The sequence below is a fragment of the Lolium perenne genome, chromosome 2, assembly GCF_019359855.2.
Source record: "Lolium perenne isolate Kyuss_39 chromosome 2, Kyuss_2.0, whole genome shotgun sequence".
NCBI lineage: Eukaryota > Viridiplantae > Streptophyta > Magnoliopsida > Poales > Poaceae > Lolium > Lolium perenne.
The window spans coordinates 120,195,540-120,218,640 of NC_067245.2; the positions used below are offsets into that span (position 1 = coordinate 120,195,540).

Genomic DNA, 23,101 nt, shown 5'->3' on the forward strand with positions numbered 1-23,101 from the left:
TCTCTATGCATTTGTTTTCGTCCTTAGGATAGCAAATCACCCCTACATAGGGACGTTTCCTGAGACGACCCACACAGCGTCTCAAATTCTCTATTTATAATCCAACCAAATAAATTATTTTGCTCATATTAAGATAAGTAGTGACGCATCTTGAGGCGTTTTGCAAGACGTCTCAAAAATTGAAATCACATGGGCACGGTGTTGTATCCCACACGAAAAAAAAAGGTTAAGCCCGTGTCTAAAAAATCCTGGCCTAATAAGCCCATTAGTGTATTGTATAAAGCTACTCCTCTAACCCTAATCCAACCATGCCGCCCACACGCCCCAGATCTGACTTGTTAAATCATTCATTCTCTCGAGAACTCTCATGGTCTCAGCACAGATCTTGGTAAGAAACTCATGCAATCCATTCAACACAATCGGTCCATTTCTAGCTACTATTGTATATAAAATATTAGCCCATTCTTTGCTAGCTGATTGCAGCATCAGCGTTTGCAGGTTGTCTCCGTGAAAAGAAAATACAGGCTGCCCGAGTTCAAAGTCAAGGCACCTGACGTCGGGCATGTGTTCTACATCGAGAAAGAGACCGCGGCTCGGTTCGTGTCTTCGTAACAGGAGAGGCGAGCTGCTCAAGGTCGGAAAGATTGCGGCGATCGCAGTGAAGAAGTGGCATGCTCCTGCAGCGGCAACTACTCCGACATAGCATTGGTCGCCAGATTCATTGGCGGCAACCACAAATCCTTTACTCCCCAGATCCAGCGGCTTTGGCAGTTCTCCTCTGCCTCCTGCGGATCAACGGATCGGCAATCGCGGTTGTTACGTCCGTTGGAATTGGCGGATCCGCCGGCGGCGGCCAATTCAATCAGTTTATATTTTAGAACCGATAGCTCATGTGATTCTTTTTTCCTCACCAGTCTTCTACGTGATGTGTACCGTGATATTTCCAAATTTTGTGATTTGTAAGGGGTCCTCGCCCAATGTATTTTCATACGATCGAAACATGATTCCTGTACTATAGTATAAAATATCTTAATGAAAATGAACAAACCAGTGATTGGGTGCCGTTTCATCAAATGATGTACTCCGTATGATCATCTTGAATATGTAACTACATACGGTGGTAAGTATGTACATAAAATATGTGTACCTTGTCTCATGTATACATAATGTGTATGAAAACAAGGCTACACCATATATACAAACAAAACATCTCTAATATACTTGCTGGCGCTCAAATACGCCGTGTCTATCTGTAGAGACGTTAGAAATGCGTATCAAATAAAACGTACTTACATGGGTAGACATGCTTTTCAGCGTCTCTATATTGCGTCCCTATACTATTTTGACACGCTTAGCCAACGTCTTAATATTGTTTGAGACGGTGCATAAGGAGACGCTTAGAGGACGCTTTATAAAAGCGACTCTACAAGCATATAGAGATGAAATAATGCGTCTTTAGGCTTAAAATTTAACATCTCTACATGCTTGTTTTGTTGTAGTGTTGGTTCCAGAAAGGCTGTTCGGGCAATATTCTCGGAATTGGACGAAATCAACGCCAAACCTCCTATTTTTCCCGGAAGGCTCCAGAACACCGAAGAAGAGTCAGAGGAGAGCCAGGGGGCCCCACACCATAGAGCCACGCGGGCCAGACCCTGGCCGCGCGGGCCTAGGGTGAGGCCACCCTGTCGACCCTCCTGCGCCGCCTCTTCGCCTATAAAACCCCTTTCGACCTAAAAATGTAGTACCAATTGACGAAACTCCAGAAAGACTCCAGGGGCGCCGCCACCATCGTGAAACTCCCATTCGGGGGACAGAAGTCTCTGTTCCGGCACCCTGCCGGGACGGGGAAGTGCCCCCGGAAGCCATCTCCATCAACGCCATCGCCTCCATCATGCTCCGTGAGTAGTTCCCCCATGGACTACGGGTTCTAGCAGTAGCTAGTTGGTACTCCCTATCCCATGTACTTCAATACAATGATCTCATGAGCTGCCTTACATGATTGAGATCCATCTGATGTAATCGGTGTTGTGTTTGTTGGGATCCGATGGATTGTTACGTTATGATTAGTCTATCTATAAAGTTTGTGAAGTTATTGTTGCTGCAATCTTGTTGTGTTTAATGCTTGTCACTAGGGCCCGAGTGCCATGATCTTAGATTTAAGCTCTATATTGTTGCTTAGATTGTATCTACAAGTTGTATGCACATGTCACTGTCCGGAACCAATAGCCCCGAAGTGACAGAAATCGGGACAACCGGAGGGGATGGTAGTGATGTGAGGATCACAGGTTTTCACGGTGTGTTAATGCTTTGCTCCGGTGCTCTATTAAAAGGAGTACCTTAATATCTAGTAGTTTCCCTTGAGGCCCGGCTGCCACCGGCTGGTAGGACAAAAGATGTTGTGCAAGTTTCTCATTGCGAGCACGTACGACTATATACGGAAAACATGCCTACATAATTAATAAGCCTGATGTTCTATCTTAATGCTTTGATTCCTATCAATTGCCCAACTGTAATTTGTTCACCCAACACTTGTCACTTATTGGAGAGTTACCACTAGTGTAGATCGCTGGGAACCCCGGTCCATCTCTCATCATTATATACTCGTTCTATATGTCATTGGAAGTAGTATCAACTATCTTCTGGTGCCATTGCTCTCATATTGCTATTACTGCTGATGTGTTACTGTTACTACTGCTCTCATATTACTGCTACTTTCACATCACCCCTGTTACTAGTGCTTTTCCAGGTGCAGCTGAATTGACAACTCAGTTGTTAAGGCTTATAAGTATTCTTTACCTCCCCTTGTGTCGAATCAATAAATTTCGGTTATACTACCCTCGAAGACTGCCGCGATCCCCTATACTTGTGGGTTATCAAGACTGTTTTCCGGCGCCGTTGCCGGGGAGGCATAGCTCTACTCATAAGTTCACCTGGGGAGTACACTCTACCTCTCTCTCTGTTTTATTTTATTTTGTTTTGCTTAGTTTACTTTTGCCTAGTTTATTTGTGCTTAGTTTATTTCTGTCTAGCATTATTTTGCTTAGTTTACTTTTGCTTAGTTTCTTTTTGTCTTGTTTTATTTGTCTCATATACCCAAAAATCCATAAAAATTTGAAAAACCAAAAAATTAAAAACTGCTGTTATGGGAGAACCTACAACCTACTTGGAGCTTATAGAATGTTATAATAATTATAGAGAATCAAGAACTGGTAAAATAATGAGTGCTATGATAGAGAAATTAAATACAATGGCTAGAATCTTGCTTAGACGCCATGATATAAACTGTTGCTCTCAACAGGATACTAAACATCTTAAATTTCAATGTGGCTTTAGTGAGGAATTTTTAATTAAGAACTATAATCGGAATTGCTATATTCATTATGGGTTCGAAGAGGTAGAACAATTTGTCTTATTTATGGGAGCCTCCGAGATAGAATCCTTCATGGTTGAGAATTATGAAACTTGTGCTATTTGTAAGGACCTTAAAGATTATGTCTCTACTATCCTTAATTCTTGCATAGAATGCTACAGTAGGAATCCTTATATCCTTGATTATAAAGAGAGACACATTAATGCACAAGAATGCACTCACAATTTGCAGGAACCGGTGGAAGAAGAAACTGAAGAGCCTGAAAGCTCATTGGATGAAAAAGAGGAGGAAATTGATGAACCTGAAAGCTCATTGGATGAAAAACAAGAGGAGAGCGACGAACAAAAGGAGGAAGAATGGATTAGCTACCCATGCCAACCTTCTAATGAGAGTAACTCTTTATCTCTTACACTATTTGATTGTCCTCCATGCTTACCGAAAGAGGTTGAATGTTATGTTCCAGTGGATTCTCTTGAAATAGTACCTATGAGTAAAACTTGTGAGAATAATTATGCTACTATTATATATGATAATCCATGCTACTTTGATAAATCTTATGATAATGCTTTGTTTGTGCCTGATGTCGAAATGCATGGTACTAAAGAATTTTGCTTAGCAAATGTTTATGATAAAAGCTCTAGATGATGGTCCTATGTTACTTGATAATATTAATTGTACTACTAATGAAAATGGGATTGGAGAGTTATTGACTTTATCTATGAGTCCCATATCTATTGAGAATGATCAACTACCTTGTTATATTATTAATAAAAGTAAGTTTGAAAGTTTTAATTCCGCTATTCTTGAACTTGATAAAAATTATGTGCTTATGGATCATGGAAAGTATGCTGCATGTGATAGTTATATTGTTGAGTTTGTTCATGAAGCTACTGAAAATTATTATGAGAGAGGAAAATATGGTTGTAGAAATTTGCATGGTACTAAAACACCTCTCTATGTGCTTAAAATTTTGAAGTTACTCTTGTTTTATCTTCTTATGCTTGTCACTTTGTTCTTCATGAATTTATTTGTGCACAAGATTCCTTTGCATAGGAAGCATGTTAGGCTTAAATGTGTTTTGGATTTGCCTCTTGATGCTCTCTTTTGCTTCAAATACTATTTCTTGCGAGTGCATCATTAAAACTGCTGAGCCCATCTTAATGGCTATAAAGAAAGCAACTTCTTGGGAGATAACCCATGTGTTATTTTGCTACAGTACTTTGTTTTATATTTGTGTCTTGGAAGTTGTTTACTACTGTAGCAACCTCTCCTTATCTTAGTTTTGTGTTTTGTTGTGCCAAGTGAAGCCTCTAATCGAAGGTTGATACTAGATTTGGATTTCTGCGCAGAAACAGATTTCTATCTATCACGAATCTGGGCTGTTTTCTCTGTAGGTAACTCAGAAAAATATGCCAATTTACGTGCGTGTTCCTCAGATATGTACGCAACTTTCATTATTTTTGAGTTTTCTGATTTGAGCAAGTCTGGTGCCTCAATAAAATTCGTCTTTACGGACTGTTCTGTTTTGACAGATTCTGCCTTTTATTTCGCATTGCCTCTTTTGCTATGTGGGATGGATTTCTTTGTTCCATTAAACTCCAGTAGCTTTGGGCAATGTCCAGAAGTGTTAAGAATGATTGTGTCACCTCTGAACATGTGAGTTTTTGATTATGCACTAACCCCTCTAATGAAGTTTATGAGAAGTTTGGTGTGAAGGAAGTTTTCAAGGGTCAAGAGAGGAGGATGATATATGATCAAGAAGAGTGAAAAGTCTAAGCTTGGGGATGCCCCCGTGGTTCATCCCTGCATATTTCAAGAATACTCAAGCGTCTAAGCTTGGGGATGCCCAAGGCATCCCCTTCTTCATCAACTTATCAGGTTCCTCCCCTGAAACTATATTTTTATTCGGTCACATCATATGTGTTTTACTTGGAGCGTCTGTGTGCTTTTATTTTTGTTTTTGTTTGAATAAGATCGGATCCTAGCAATCCTTGATTGGGAGAGAGACACGCTCCGCTTTTTCATATGAACACTTGTTCTTCGTTTTACTTCTAATGTTCAATGATAAAAGTTGGAAGCTACAATACTTATGGTTATTTGGTTGGAAAAAGAAAATGCCTCATATGTCTTGGATAATTTGACACTTGGCAATTGTTTTGAGCTCTCAAATAGATCATGATTAAGTTTTTTTTTTCTCATGTAGTTTAAACCTATTAGTGGAGAACTACCGTAAAGCTTGTTAAAATTGGTTTGCATAATTGATCTCTCTTAAGGTCTAGATATTTTCTGGTAAAAGTGCTTGAGCAACAAGGAAGACAGTGTAGAGTATTATAATGCTTGCAATATGTTTTTATGTAAGTTTTGCTGTACCCGGTTCATACTTGTGTTTGCTTCAAACAACCTTGCTAGCCTAAGCCTTGTATCGAGAGGGAATACTTCTCATGCATCCAAAATCCTTGAGCCAACCACTATGCCATTTGTGTCCACCATACCTACCTACTATGTGGTATTTCCTGCCATTCCAAAGTAAATTGCTTGAGTGCTACCTTTAAACAATTCAAAATGCTTCTCAATTTGTGTTAATGTTTTATAGCTCATGAGGAAGTATGTGGTGTTTAGCTTTCAACCTTGTCATTTACTTTTGACGGACTCTCATATGGACTAGTGGCACATCCGCTTATCCAATAATTTTGCAAAAAGAGCTGGCAATGGGATTCCCAGTCCCAAATTAATTAACTTAAATAGACACTCCTCCATGGTTTGTGATTGTTGGACGGCACCCGAAGGATTCGGTTAGCCATGTCTTGTGTAAGCAAAGGTTGGGGGGAGTGTCATCATCATAATAAAACTAAAATAAAAAGGCACTCCTTCATGGTATGAGATTGTTGGCAGGCACCCGAGGATTCGGTTAGCCATGGTTTATGAAAGAAAGGTTGGAAGGAGTGCCGCATAAACATAAAAATAATTCATGGGAGCCGCTCTTGGAAGTCCGGTTGGCGAGGTAGTTAGAGTGCCCACTACCATTCGTTGACAACAATAAACACCTCTCAAAACTTTACTTTTGTGCTCTCTTTATGTTTTCAAAACCAAAGCTCTAGCACAAATATAGCAATCAATGCTTCCCTCTGCGAAGGGCCATTCTTTTACTTTATGTTGAGTCAGTATACCTACTTCCTTCCATCTTAGAAGCAAACACTTGTGTTAACTGTGCATTGATTCTTACATACTTGCATATTTGCATTCATCATATTACTTTGTGTTGACAATTATCCATGAGATATGCATGTTGAAAGTTGAAAGCAACCACTGAAACTTATATCTTCCTTTGTGTTGCTTCGATGCCTTTACTTTGAATCTATTGCTTTATGAGTTAACTCTTGTGCAATCTTTTGATGCTTGTCTTGAAAGTACTATTCATGAAAAGTTTTGCTATATGTTATCTATTTGTTAGCAACTATAGATCATTGCCTTGAGTCACTTCATTCATCTCATATGCTTTGTAATAGTATGATCAAGGTTATGTAAGTAGCATGTCACTACAGAAATTATTCTTTTTATCGTTTACCTGCTCGGGACGAGCAGGAACTAAGCTTGGGGATGCTGATATGTCCCCGACGTATCCATAATTTCTGTCGTTCCATGCTTGTTTTATGACAATACTTACATGTTTTGCTTGCACTTTATAATGTTTTTATGCGTTTTCCGGAACTAACCTATTAACAAGATGCCACAGTGCCAGTTCCTGTTTTCTGCTGTTTTTGGTTCCAGAAAGGCTGTTCGGGCAATATTCTCGAAATTGGACGAAATCAACGCCAAACCTCCTATTTTTCCCGGAAGGCTCCAGAACACCGAAGAAGAGTCGGAGGAGAGCCAGGGGGGCCCCACACCATAGAGCCGCACGGGCCAGACCCTGGCCGCGCGGGCCTAGGGTGAGGCCACCCTGTCGACCCTCCTGCACCGCCTCTTCGCCTATAAAACCCCTTTCGACCTAAAAACGCAGTACCAATTGACGAAACTCCAGAAAGACTCCAGGGGCGCCGCCACCATCGCAAAACTCCAATTCGGGGGACAGAAGTCTCTGTTCCAGCACCCTGCCGGGACGGGGAAGTGCCCCCGGAAGCCATCTCCATCAACGCCATCGCCTCCATCATGCTCCGTGAGTAGTTCCCCCATGGACTACGGGTTCTAGTAGTAGCTAGTTGGTACTCTCTATCCCATGTACTTCAATACAATGATCTCATGAGCTGCCTTACATGATTGAGATCCATCTGATGTAATCGGTGTTATGTTTGTTGGGATCCGATGGATTGTTACGTTATGATTAGTCTATCTATAAAGTTTGTGAAGTTATTGTTGCAGCAATCTTGTTGTGTTTAATGCTTGTCACTAGGGCCCGAGTGCCATGATCTTAGATTTAAGCTCTATATTGTTGCTTAGATTGTATCTACAAGTTGTATGCACATGTCACTGTCCGGAACCAATGGCCCCGAAGTGACAGAAATCGGGACAACCGGAGGGGATGGTAGTGATGTGAGGATCACATGTTTTCACGGTGTGTTAATGCTTTGCTCCGGTGCTCTATTAAAAGGAGTACCTTAATATCCAGTAGTTTCCCTTGAGGCCCGGCTGCCACCGGCTGGTAGGACAAAAGATGTTGTGCAAGTTTCTCATTGCGAGCACGTACGACTATATACGGAAAACATGCCTACATAATTAATAAGCCTGATGTTCTATCTTAATGCTTTGATTCCTATCAATTGCCCAACTGTAATTTGTTCACCCAACACTTGTCACTTATTGGAGAGTTACCACTAGTGTAGATCGCTGGGAAGCCCGGTCCATCTCTCATCATTATATACTCGTTCTATATGTCATTGGAAGTAGTATCAACTATCTTCTGGTGCCATTGCTCTCATATTGCTATTACTGCTGCTGTGTTACTGTTACTACTGCTCTCATATTACTGCTACTTTCACATCACCCCTGTTACTAGTGCTTTTCCAGGTGCAGCTGAATTGACAACTCAGTTGTTAAGGCTTATAAGTATTCTTTACCTCCCCTTGTGTCGAATCAATAAATTTGGGTTATACTACCCTCGAAGACTGCCGCGATCCCCTATACTTGTGGGTTATCATGCATCTGCAGCTGATATCGTGCCCAACTGCGCCAAATATCGGCTTACATGCTCGATAGAGCTGGAGCCATCTGACCCACTAAACTTGGAGAATTCAGGGAGCCGATATTTGGGTGGTAGTGGGATCAAATCGTAGTCGTTGGGGTACGGCTTGGAATAGCCGATTGCCCTCCTTTTCGGCACCATGCCGAACTGGTCTCTCAAGATCGTGCTGATCTGATCCGCAGTGCTAGCTGCAGGAGTGGAGCTCTGAAGATTCGCTGGCGTGGCATACTTAGCTAGCCACGCTTGCTTCTCAAGATCTGAGATAGCTGCAGGAGTTGAGCTCTGGATGTTCGTCGGAGTGGCGTACTTAGCTAGCCACGTCTGCTTCTCAAGATCTGATCCAGAGGCTCCTCCTGCTGTTCCAGAAGTCCCTGCTGTTGCAGCCTGGTTCGTGAGTGCCCAGTTACTACTGTCTGGCACGTATGTGCATGTGTATCCGTGAGGGATCTCCTTAGGCGCCTCATACAAGAACTGGTAGTCGCTAGGATCGCCACCGATCTTGTAGACGACGAATGCCGGTGTACTCGGCACCTCAGTGCCGCCAGGCGAACGGCAGCGGTGGTCGGCTCTGGAGTGGTAGCTCTCCTTGGTGAGTGCCTAGAGCAGGTCCTGACGGAGAGTACTGATGCCTCAAGATTTCATGGAGCACCAGAAGGGCGACACGCTCCAAAGTGTTCACCAGGCTCTCAGAATGGCGGTGTAGCGAATGAGCTACCATGAAATTGATCTCCTAACGCAAGGACATGGTGCGTTCTTCTGAAGGGGTGGACAGGTCAATTCCATCGAGCGCGCCTTCAGGTGTGAACCCTCTCCACCTGATGCCATGCGAGCGAGTCCTGTGGAAAGAGCCGATGAGGTCGGCTTCGAGGATAGCTTTGACGTCGTCATACTTCTTCTTGAGCTCCTCGGGCAGATCCTCGTACGTGACTGGAGTACCTTCCGCCATCTCAGATGTAGATGGCGATGCAGTTGATGTCGAAGACGGTCCCACCGGGCGTGCCAGAATGTGTTGGCGTCCGAAACCCACCGGCGAGCTACGGCTGGCAACACGAAGAGCCGGGAACAACCTTAGGACTGCGGCTGGCCCTGGTCCCTCCGAGCGACGGCCCGCAAAGCTCCTGGTACACACGTCCCGATGCTGGTGCAAGGGCGTGCCACCTGATCTATACCTGATCAGGAAGGTGATGGATTTGCTTCGCTTAGTTTCCTGCATGGCATACACGTAAACATTAAATACGAGCCTCGATCGGCTCTCAGGTTGTCCTGTGAATCGGCTCAAGGAGCCGATCCACCCATGACTCGTATGGGGTTTACGATTGCATGGTGGTCCTGCTTGATCAGAACAAAGCTAAAATGACCTACGACGATCTAGGGTTTTTACCGCATAATCGGAACATCCTACTCGTGATTGAGCCTGGCAGCCACGCACGGTGATCATAAACCGACCCTAGACAAGGACTAAAAACCAACATTAAGTTGATCCCCGGAACATCTTGTCTAGGGTTAGCAAACTACACCCTACGTGCCACTGGATCATTCAACCCGTTTGTAAGGCCTAACTATGCAGATATTAAACTAATCCTTGATGAATCAAGGAGCGATCATAACGGATCGGATCTACTAAACAATGATCAAGCAAGATGCCGCCCTTACACCTAAGAAAGGTGTAAGGACGGCTAGACGTCTAAGGGTTGCATGGACGAAAACATGTAGCACGGTAAAGCAATGCTAACCCTAACACATCTATGATAACTACGTTGCTCGCCATCAAAAAGGCTTCAGTACGAGCAACACATGGATAACGAATAAACGTATACTGCCTAGATCGCAAGATGCGATCTAGGCAGCATGATGCTTACCCGGAAGAAACCCTCGAAACAAGGGGTCGGCGATGCGCCAAGATTGGTTTGTGATGAACGTGATTGTTGTCTTTCTTGATAACCCTAGATACATATTTATAGTCCGTAGACTTTCTAACGTGGGAATAATCCCAACCGTGCACGAGCCAAACTCTAACTAACCGACACGTATCCTATTTATATTTACAGATACAAGGGCAAACTAGCCCAAACTTCGTGTACAAGGCCGGTTCGCGTATTCTTCCATGTATATTTCTTCAAGCCCAATCTTGATCGCGGCCCACCTCTGACTCGGTCAAATTCTGGTGATAACAACTTCATTAAAAATAATAATTTCAACAACAATGCTTATCGGAACAATTCTAGTAACAACTATAGGCCATATCCTTCTAATAATAATAATGGTTATGGTAATTCTTATGGTAATTCTTACAACAATAATAGGAATGTGTCCTCTGGTCTTGAAGCAATGCTTAAAGAATTTATTAGTACACAAACTGCTTTTAACAAATCTGTTGAAGAAAAGCTTGGCAAAATTGATGTTCTTGCTTCTAAATTTGATAGTCTTGCTGCTGATGTTGATCTTTTGAAATTGAAAGTTATGCCTAATAAAAATAAAGATATTAAGTCATTTTCTACAGCAAACACCATCCAAGTTAGAATTAATGAGAATATTAGATTGATGGCTGAATTGCGTGCTAGGTGGGAAAAAGAAGAAGATGCTAAAGATAATGTAGCTAAAGTTTGGACTATTACCACCACTAGTAATGTTAATGCTTCACATGTTGCTACACCTCCTACTATGAATGGTAAAATAATTGGTGTTGGCAATGTTTCTACTCCTAATGCAAAGCTTGCAAAACTGTCTGAAACTGCTAAAACTGCTGAAACTGCCTGTGATAAAACTGCTGAAATTTTTTCTAATGTTGGGAACATTGATCCCATTGCTTTAGATCATAATGGTTTAGATTTTGATGATTGTCACATCTCTGAAGTTATAAAGTTCTTACAAAAACTTGCTAAGAGTCCTAATGCTAGTGCTATAAATTTGGCCTTTACAAAACATATTACAAATGCTCTCATTAAAGCTAGAGAAGAGAAACTAAATCATGAAACTTCTATTCCTAGGAAGTTAGAGGATGGTTGGGAGCCCATCATTAATATGAAGGTCAATGATTTTGATTGTAATGCTTTATGTGATCTTGGTGCAAGTATTTCCGTTATGTCTAGGAAAATCTATGATATGCTTGACTTGCCACCATTCAAAAATTGTTATTTGGATGTTAATCTTGCTGATAATTCTACAAAGAAACCTTTGGGGAGGATTGATAATGTTCGCATTACGGTTAATAATAACCTTGTCCCCGTTGATTTTGTTGTGTTGGATATTGAATGCAATGCATCTTGTCCTATTATATTGGGAAGACCTTTTCTTCGAACTGTTGGTGCTATTATTGATATGAAGGAAGGCAATATTAAAGATCAATTTCCTCTCAAGAAAGGTATGGAACACTTCCCTAGAAAGAGAATGAAGTTACCTTTTGATTCTATCATTAGAACAAATTATGATGTTGATGCTTCGTCTCTTGATGTTACTTGATACACACTTTCTGCGCCTAGCTGAAAGGCGTTAAAGAAAAGCGCTTATGGGAGACAACCCATGATTTCACTTCTGCACTTTTATTTTATATTTGAGTCTTGGAAGTTGTTACTACTGCAGCAACCTCTCCTTATCTTTATTTTATTGCATTGTTGTGCCAAGTAAAGTCTTTGATAGTAAGGTTCATACTAGATTTGGATTACTGCGCAGAAACAGATTTCTTGCTGTCACAAATTTGAGCAATGTTCTCTGTAGGTAACTCAGAAAAATCTGCCACTTTACGTGAGTGATCCTCAGATATGTACGCAACTTTCATTCAATTTGAGCATTTTCATTTGAGCAAGTCTGGTGCCCCTGAAAAATTCGTCTTTACAGACTGTTCTATTTTGATAGATTCTGCCTTTTATTTCGCATTGCATGTTTTGCTATGTTTGATGAATTTCTTTATTCCATTAACTTTCAGTAGCTTTGTGCAATGTCCAGAAGTGTTAAGGATGATTGTGTCACCTCTGAACATGTGAATTTTTGATTATGCACTAACCCTCTAATGAGTTTGTTTTGAGTTTGGTGTGGAGGAAGTTTTCAAGGATCAAGAGAGGAGGATGATACAATATGATCAAGGAGAGTGAAAGCTCTAAGCTTGGGGATGCCCCCGTGGTTCATTGTAGTGACCTCACCCGGTAGGGTGCCGATCCCTGTGCTTTATTGTCCTAGTCCCTGGATCAATCGCTAGCACACACAGTTTAAGATGTAATACCAAGAAACAAAGGTCTTTATTAGACCGCATGATCCATATCTACATAATGACTTACAAATTGCATAGCACAAGGCTAGCATTACATCAGAGATTTTCAACGAACAAACATATAGCATGGAGTCCTTCGTCTTCATGTGCCACAGGCGAGCATGTTGAGGATAGACTCGTAACCTAATCATCGTAACTCACTCATCTATCAAATATCTGCAACAGGTAAAGTTACAGCCAAAAACATTCGGTCAATACTTTGAATGTATTGGCAAGATGTCACTATTTAGTGGACACAAATGGCGCCTAATACCTACATGTATATTTGGCTGGTGGAGTTTAGGCTCTTTGCAGAAAAGCGGGCATTTTTCCCTATCTTTTGTAAATATCATTTGTCTTTCAAAATATAAATGTCTAAGAGCATGAACCCACGTTCTCATCACACTGGCTCACCAGGGAAGGATACGGCCGATCCAGCTTTAAACATTTCAAATTATATAAGAGCATGAACCCAAGTTCTCATCACACTGGCTCACCAGGGATAGATACCAGACGATCCAGCTTCATACATTACTACCCAAGTTTACCCATCAAGTTTTATTATAAAATTGGGATGAGAGAGATCTTCCAACAGCTCCAGGTCCAGTTGCTCAAAGTTGTTCGTAACCGGGGACACGGCTAAGTACTTAGTTTTTACACTCTGCAGAGGTTTGTACACTTTACCCGCACGACTTAGTCAGCCCCTTTTCCACCATGATGCTCATTTTGCTCAAATGGTTGGGAGAAGACTAAGACGAGACTGTTTTCAGAAGTAAGGCCCTGAGCCCTCTGGACGGACCCGTACCAACCTACATATCTACATCTGCTGGTCACGTCGGGACAGGACCCTACAACCTACTTAGTCAAGACAGAGCCCATATAACATGCGGCTGTACAAGAAGCTACTAAACAAAGAACTTGTCCAATCTCTTTTGTTTCTGGGCGGCGGACCCCACCAATTTTCACCGTGCAGACGTTCCACTCGTACCAATCCGCCCATGTGTTTCATTCATCAAGTTGTTTTCATTTATAACAAAAACATATTTTTCTTCATCTCATCTCATCATGATATCCCACCCACGTATCTAATAGCATGGCTAAGCAAAACTACTTACGATGGCAACTTAAGGGAAACTAGAGGAAATCCTAAGACTATAGGATTAGCATAGCATACCCGTATACTTTGAAAACATCCTACACATGCAATATCTACTAAGTAAAAACTACATGCATAGAAAATATTAGGACATGAGTGACACTTGCCTTTTTGGTAACTTGTAGGGCGTTCTCTTTATTTTAGCAATACACGTAACTCTCTGTAATATCTATAAGATAAATAACACAACATAAACACACATTCCAATAGCAAAAAAATCAAGAAGAACAAACAAACTATTTTGGAAAGATTTGTTATGCATTTGGTTTTAGTCTTTTATATCTTTTATGGCTCAATGTGAAAATGAGTATAGGACATTTCGGATGGCTAGGCAGGAATGGATCAAGATTAAGTGTGCAAATATTCTAGATAGCTATGACTCCTAATAATAATTTTTGCAACAGAATTTATGCCCAAAATAATTATAGAATTAATATATGTTGAACATACTCAAATTCACTTCTTTAAATTTGAATATTGAAAAGATATTTCAAAACTCAAAATTTACTGTTTCATTGTGTTCCACGCATTCGTATGATCAAGGTATATATTATTTTCTAATTTTGGATGTGTAATTGTTTTACTGTAATTTTTACAAGATTAAACACGTCGCGGTTAAATTTTAATGTTGTACGAAAAGTTGTCAGAAAAAGTTTCTCGGATTGAAAAACTTTCTACACGAAAGTTGTAGAGAATATAATTATGAACTTAACAACATAGAAACCATCTCAAACTGATCTATAGTTGTGGAATTTTAAAGTTAAGCATCAGCTAGGGGCTAGTACACACGAACCGGTCGATCTAATGAGGTGCACGTGTGAAGAACAAGGATACGTGATACGGGCTGATGCAGTTTTAGATTAAGATGGATCTTCGATTTAGGTCTATGATACAGTGGTGCAACACTAAAGGTTCTAATCTGGGGACATGAAAAGATAACCGGACGATAACTGAAACGAGAATCGTACCAGCGGCAGCAAGGAAAAAGACTTCTGGAGACGGACTCTGTCGTGCTGTTTCCCGGCGTTCCGGTGGTCTTCCTCGCCGAGTAGGTAGTCTACGGTGTGCAGTTCGATGCAGGGAAGACGAGGGTGCAGACGACGTGCGGCAGGCGATGGAAATCTCGGCCATCCTTGACGACGCTCCGCGGAGGCTTGCTTCACGATGTGGTGGCGACATGGCTTCCATGGTCGTACGGAAACAACAACGAAAAGACGGAGGACTATGTCCTAGAGGTAGGCATGTATTAGGTGAGTTCACGGGAAAAAGTATTTGAGTAAAAGATTAAAGTACGCAATGTACCGGTCCGATGAACTCCGATGATATCGGGACCAACCGCGACAACTTGATGCATAACTATGTCCTCGAGGTATACACCGTCGATATGAGTCTCCTGGTGCAAGGAACTGTCGAGATGATCACTGAGGACGACGACATCTAGCGGTGAACTCAAATTTTGGGACTGACCATGGCATGGTTGGTATGGTCTGTATATAGCTTATTTGGAGAAAGTGTGAGAACGAAATTAGGGGAGGAAAAGATGGGTCGCACGGAGGACATCTTGGTTCGCAGTGATATACACTGAGGAGGGAGATTGGAGGTTGTATGCCAACGGACGGCATTCGGGGCGTCGGTCTGATTTGGGCAATTAAGACAATAAAGTTGGGGGGCTATTTCCCTGAACGGATTCTCCATTCAAATTGGAATAACTTTCGTATTTATGTTGAGACGTTTTGTGGTTTTTAATGCCACCAGATGACCCGTTGCGCTATCGCGCAAGTGCAAATGAAAGCGTATTAATATGCCAATGGATGCTGACATATAGGACTGTAATTTAATGAATAATTTATTTCAGTACTTAAATCTATATTTTTGGTGATTGATCATGTCTTGAGTTGCTATATACGCATCAAATATGACGTTTATTTCTTATCCCTATAAATTTTACAGAATTATACAGGATGTTTCATACCAAAATAGTTGTAAGACGATCTTTCATGTATTGGTCATTCAAAGTTAATGCAGAGAGTATTCACGGTTCTATTAGATTCGCCTTCCATATTTGCCATGAGATTATGTTTTCCCATCTTCTGCTATTGTCCATTGATATTAAATATTTCACAATTTCTATAACTTGTTAGGCTTTACCGGAACCACATTGGTAAGGAACATATGCTAAAATAAATAATCAATCTATCACGTGGATGTCTGCACATTATGAAGTTTTGTCAGAAATAAACCGAAATAAGCAATGGACTAAACCAGAATAAACAATAAATTTTCATAGTCACAAAACCGTGCATCTTCCTCCAATCACGCACGGAAATATTCATTTGCAAGAGCACAAAACTCAACATTGATTCAAGATGGAAAACCGTGCATCTTCCTCAAATCACGCCTGGGATAAACGACCATGTCAAGATGTACCTGCCATTTTGATTCAAGATGTACATGCTAGTTAGATACATCCCACTGCCAAAACCGAAATCTCAGCCAAAAATGGACCCGTAGTCGTTAATTACAACTTCCACACAGGGGAAACTGTGGCAAATAACTATTATGCAAACCAACATTTTTTACTACTGTGGTAAACCATAGAAGATAATGCCTGAAACATCAAGTTTGTGCTAAATAAGAGAGAACTACAGTTTAGAGAATACCACATGCACAAACATGGAATTCCTTTTCTTTATAGAGCATGGCAAGGGCATATACCATCTTGTTTATAGAAGGTCTGCCAGCAAAAATACTATCTGAAGATCAACAAGCAAAATCAAAAGGGACAGTACATATGATAAGCTACCAAGCAAGATCATCTATCTTCTCTAACTGAACACCATTCCATCTAGCCTGGGTAGTGCAAAAAAAATCTGAAACTCGTACATTAGCAGCTTTGGGATAAAATTACAGAGGATATGCCCATATAATTCTGAAACTCATACCAGTTTACATCTTCTCTGAAAGTTAACAACCTCACAAGTTCAGAACACTACAACTCGACTGACTACAAAATCCGGTCGATCTAGAGTGGAATCTCAAGCCCACGTCGCCCTGTGATGGTGACAGTATCAGCTTGCCCAAGGCTGCAGGCGGCACTGAAGCGGCCCGGCCGCGCGTCTGTCTGTCCAAGGAGTACGTCCTGAGTCGCGTCTTCTCATCTATGGAACTAAAAAATGGAAACATGTAACAACCTTAGATGCATGCCACATATCAGCCATTTGATTTTGTGCTCAGGTTCCTTATATGTCAAATACACTGTAATAAATACAGTCAGGTAACTTTTGCTGAAGAAATATCACTTCATGCACAACTTAGGTATTAACTGTAATATATATAACACTGACAGATATACATACTTTCGAGACACTGTCATATGAGTATTTTTCCTTGAGAACACCTAATGTAGCATGAGAACCTAAAACGTAAGTGAGTGAGCACAACAAGCAGGTCTTATTACACACAAAATATGAAAGTTAATAATTCTGCCAGGACATTCAATCAAGGCCGTGCCGTAGTACAATCATGTGCATTTGAGGTTGTGCCTGCATCTTAAAATTCTGAAGGGTTAATTCATGATCACACACAAATTGTTCACTGAACCTAACATGGAAGAGTAACAACCATGTGTCGGCAGGTTGTTCAATGAACCTAAAATGGAAGAGTAAGAACCCTATGTCAGCTGGATTAAATCTGCAGTACATATTGCATTAAAGTTATGATAATATCTATGACTTTATGCCAAAAAGAGGGAGGCTGGGGTCAAGGGGAAAAGTGAGGGCCCTGCTAGTACAAAATGCACCGGTTGATGTAGGATTGATGGTTCATGAAAATATCAGGGTAACAAAATGCACTGGAACCTAACAAGATAACAAACAGTATGTCTGAAATACATCTAACTATTCAAGGTAAAGAGCGGTAAACAAATATCTACTACTTTTACTGATAGTTGGCTACCACACCTAAAACTGGCTCATAAATATTATATTGCTTTTACTGATATGTACTCTGGCCTACTCGTACAAATACAGGGCAATTGCTTGAACTTCTTAAGCCGCTACCAACCTACCATGCCAACACAGCAGGATTGATGAAAACTGAAATTATGAGGTTGTACCTGACCTCTGTTATCATATTCAAATCTATACATAAAAAACATTTGAACAAGTATAAACAGAGATGATAATCCGTGAGAGAAGTATTTGAACAAGCATGTGCCATGTAGTTTGTTCTACTAACCAAAGCAAACCGGTGAGAGGAGGAAGGTCTCAACCTTCGAGCTGAACAAGAGCATGCCGTTGATGAAAAGCTACGCCACATATCGACCACTTCGCTCTAGCTTCACCGGCCTCCCAGAGTCTTTGTTGGCGAGGGAAGAGAATCCTGGTTGGGAGGCCAGGAGCGCCGACGGCCAAGAGCAGAACAGCCTGAATTAGCGAGATTAACAGTACCCTGACAACCATAATTTTCGGCACACTTGCCTCTGTGGCAATGACAACCATAATTTTCGGCACACTTGCCTCTGTGGCAATATAACGAACAACTAAAAACAAGAACACCTTTCCTTTGGATTTTCACGTGGTAGTTAATCACTACTTATACTACATATTCAACATTTTCTTTAGGAGTACTCAGCAAATCCCTTATGTTTCTCTAATAGAGAAGTGAACATCTACTATGTCACTAAAATAGAGGAGCGGGTACAGATTTACAACTTAAAAGACAGGGAAAGCAAGTGTTCAAACAAGAATCGAAAAAATAGGACCTTACCTTGCATCATCAGAACATGAGTCGATACTGATGGGAGAAGCATTCAAAATATTGTCTTATCCGGTTCATACAAGCACCCACGATAACTCATGAGGCACCAGCTTGAGAGACGTGCTGTGCTAACCCATATTGTATGGGTTGACCAAGGAGCCTATATAAACATTGCCTCTCACTACAAGGAATCGGGTCTATTGCAACAAAAAAAATTGTCGCAGTAGATGCCGTTTTGTGGCAATATGCACCTATTGCCACGAAATGAAGTTCGTTGGCAAGCGTTGCAATTACATGTATGGTAATAGGCTATTGCAACGAAAACACGATTGTGGCAACAAAGCGATCTATTGCAACAACCATGTAGGAAGTTGCCACATGTTTTCCCGTGGCAACACTCACTTGTCTCCACAATTTGGTTTGTGGAGATAGCTTGTCGCAACATGCAGCCGTGTCGTGGCGTTTGCCAGTTTGTGGCGATAGACATTTGTGGCAATAACCTATGCCAACGAACTAAGTTTCGTGGCGCACTCTCTTTCGTGGTGATAGCGAGCCGTTGCGATAACCTATGGCAACATCTACTGGTTTGTAGCATTAGCCATTTGCTACGAACCGCTACGCTCGTGGTATTAACTTATGGCGACAATCATTCCACTCGTCGCGATAAATAGGTATGGCAACGGTAAAAAAAATTGTGGCGGGAAGGTGTTGCGACAATTGTAACATTTCGTGGCGATACTCTATTTCAACAAAATCCAGTTTTGTGGCGCCAAATGCTTATCGCAACGGGGGAAAATCTTGAAGCAAGTAGCTACTGCGACAATGCGAACTTTTCGTGGAGATACTCCGTTTCAACAAAATTCACAATTGTGGCGTTACATACTTTTTGCAGCGTCCAAAATATTTGTAGCAAGAAGTTACCGCCACAATTTCAAGGTTTTGTGGCGATACTATATTTCAACAAATTTTTATTCCGTGGCGCCAAATAGTTATCACATCATGCATAAAAAATGTGGTAACAATTTATTGCAACAAAAAAAAATTCTTCGTTGCTACATCCTAACGCAACAAAGCATGTAGTCATGGCGTCTAGGATTTGATGCAACACTATATTTTTCGTGGTGCTAACCTAAGGCAACAGAAAGTGAGTTGTGGCAACAGCTTATCGCAACCATAAAAAAATACAACCATTGAATTACAAAATTCAAATCCACACGTATAATATGTAGGTTCATACAAATTATAATTCTCATATCAAATATCCATCAAATGCAACTAAAGTAAAATGTAGCAATCCAGCAGAGTTGAGTCCTTTGCTACCATGGTAGTTGAACTCTCTAAACTATGTGCATTTTTCGTGTACTTCAACCCTGTCCAGCTAAGTCTTTGGGTCCTGCAATCAAAAAAATGAAGAAAAAAATTACTAGAAGCCTATATTAAGTAAAACAAGTAAGTTGTGTCAACAAGCTAATACCTAATGAAATTATGTAAGGCAATATCTATGATTGAATGCCCAGGTGTTAACCATGCAACATACCCAGGTGTAAACCAAAAGGGAATGCACTGAACTGACAGAAGGCTTGTACTGTTGATGAGATAAAATTATAAAGTAAATTTTGATTACTTCACGATTCAGTGTTTCAGTTGCATGACGAACTACAATGTGAAAATAGTACAAAGATCCTATTTGAGTGAATGATTTATAGATGGTGTGACCTATACAAGTGCAAACGACCTATAGTAGTAGAATGAAAACAACCACAAAATAACATGATGTGATCTACAGAAGTGCAAACAAGATGCTCTGATTCTGCTACTTGCAATCAAATATATGCTTTGAGTATGTAATTTCAAGGAAATACTAAAATATTATATGTATTAGTTTCCGCTACTGAGATTCAGTGTTTGCTAAACAGATATCAAAGGCTGATGCTATTTATGAAAGAATAAGAAGATACAGAGTGCCAGAAACTTTGAACAATACATATCAGCTCAGTTAAGTTCATCGCTATATTTATATGTTTCAGACTTTTAAACAGCAAGTTCAATTCAGCTTAAGTTATTAGATTCCATGAGTTTTAGACTTTCAAACAGCAAGTTCAGTTAAGTTTATCGCTATATGTTTCAGACCTGAAATTACAATTTTAAAAGACAAATTCACTCAGTTGAAATTGCTCTTGTATGAATTAGGATTAGCTAAATTTGAACAACAGTATATAATGTGTTATTCAAACATTAGACAAGAAACAAGTTAGACGTTATAAAAGTGCAAACAACCTAGTAGAAATAAAACAGTGTCATATACTGCACACGAGTAGCATGTACGTAATATTTTTGGTTTCACATAGGAAAGAATCTATTTAGTAATGAATGGATTAAACCATATCTGCATGCAAGTATCCGGTTTTGATATCGGGTTTCAAGTAGAACCAAAAGGAGCACTGAAATTTCAGTATCAGTGTTTCAAGGAGAACCAAAAAGGATAAAATGATCAGGTTGTTTAAGGCATCATAACTTTGCTTTAGTCAAATAGATGACAAAACTATTCAGAATTCCATAGTACGATTGCACACGCAGATTTTGAAAGTCTGAAAGATCACAAACTCACAATGTACAAAATGTTTAGAAGCACGGTTTAATCCAGAACATGCATTAAGCACCTATTTTCGGTTAGGAACGGGATCCTCTGACGTGAAGAAGGCAAGTCAGGGAAAATAAGGTTGGGAAGTCAGGCTCCTGTAGCATAATCACCCTGTTTTGCAATGTAATTAATTACTAAAGGTAATTACTGTAAATTAAACTAAATTTTATTACACCATAATTTTCTCAGTATGTAATTACTTCAAATGCATAACATTAATTTGTATTATGCAAACTAAACTAATTTATTTGGATTTTAATCATATGGTTTGAAAGAAGGAAAGTTAGAGCACTGTAGCTTCTCTAACTTTTCACCTGCAAGTTAGAGGATCCAGCTCCGTCCCGAGGGGAGTAAATATTACAGATACTTTTATTGCACGATGATTGATTATGGGATAGTCATACATCCACTAAACTAAAACTAGTACTACTACTAATCAAAAATTGCAGATGTTCGTGAACCCTCTACATGGCTGGGTTGCATGTTATTTTTTAGATAAAAATTATCGCATCATTAATACTACCACTAGTTAATTAGTATAGGGCATTCACCCCTCCTTCTCGGAATGATTGTGTTGAGAAATTTTAGGAGTGAAAATTAAGGTGAGTAATTAGTGGGGAATTCAGATGCATGGGCTATCCAGACTTACCCGATTTGACGATGAAAATAGAAGGAAGAAAAGTTTAATAGGATAGAAAATTAAGAAAGTGATTAGCAGGGAAGTTAACATTTCTAGCACAAAACCTATAGCCAAATCGGCGTTTCCATCAGATCATAAATCTAGAACCACATGTTTTATTGCATCAGAAGAGTGGATCATACAGAATATCAAGCTGATGTTGAGAAAAAAATGATGACAGTAGTGGCAGTAAGACAAGAATAAAACAAAAGGGCTGTAATGTTGCGATTCACATATATTACGGGCTTATCGGATGATTCACATACAGTACATGCTAGCTGCAATTTTTTTACTAACTTTGGCTAGAACATGTTAATTTGCTAATCCATTGCCAGAGTAAAAAAGTGGACAGGCACCAATTGAACCAAAGTGGACATGCACCAATTGCAACTGTGAACAGGCAAGAACATACACATCGAAATCTAAAAAATTCAGAACAAATAAAAGATACGGAGGTGGTCAACCAAAAGTTGAGCAATTTGGAGAAATTTCAGTACGGACGGGATATATAATAAAAAGGATCTAGAGCAGGAACTCTATCAGATCTGTTGAGATGGGTTGCAATAAAACTAATGCAAATCGGGATGTACTGTATTGGCCTACCAAGTACCAACAGAACGCGAATCAGGATGTGGAGCAGGGAATACCAATCTAGCAGTAGTCTAAAGGAATCATCTTGTCTCGTGCTAGCTATGGAGGGTCAGAGTTGCGGCTTGGTGATGAACGCGGCCGCATCTCCAACTCCGGGTCACCCATTTGGCGATGGATCCCGATTGATGCGTATGAGCGCGCGCTACCGCGGGAGGTGGGAACTTAGCTCGTGATGCAGGGAAAAATGGAGGCGGGGATGCAGGGGAAGAATAGGTGCAGGGCGGCCATCGGCGATCTAGTTGTTTTTCTGGATGGGAGGAAATAGGAAGTGAATTACCGTTTGCTGTGTTGACGCGTGACGATTCGGTGAGGAGGAACCTGCGAAGAGTCCTCAGATCCAATCGCGCGTGATGACGCCGTGATTTAGTTTAGAGCACTATATAATCGATAGTTACGGGGTAGTGATCCATACACTGGTTCACAG

General features: G+C 40.6%; 2 long non-coding RNA genes across 2 annotated transcripts in view; both read right to left on the reverse strand.

Annotated features, from left to right (window-relative positions):
* The window catches only part of LOC139835204 (uncharacterized), a 116,694-nt gene that overhangs the window by 54,865 nt on the left and 38,728 nt on the right, over positions 1-23,101 (reverse strand). The gene's annotated exons all lie outside the window — the stretch shown is intronic.
* Positions 19,869-22,944, reverse strand: LOC127330185 (uncharacterized). Its single transcript, XR_007869168.2, has 2 exons — positions 22,674-22,944; positions 19,869-20,099 (listed from the first exon to the last, which is right to left on the reverse strand). It is a non-coding gene; the product is annotated as an uncharacterized lncRNA (long non-coding RNA).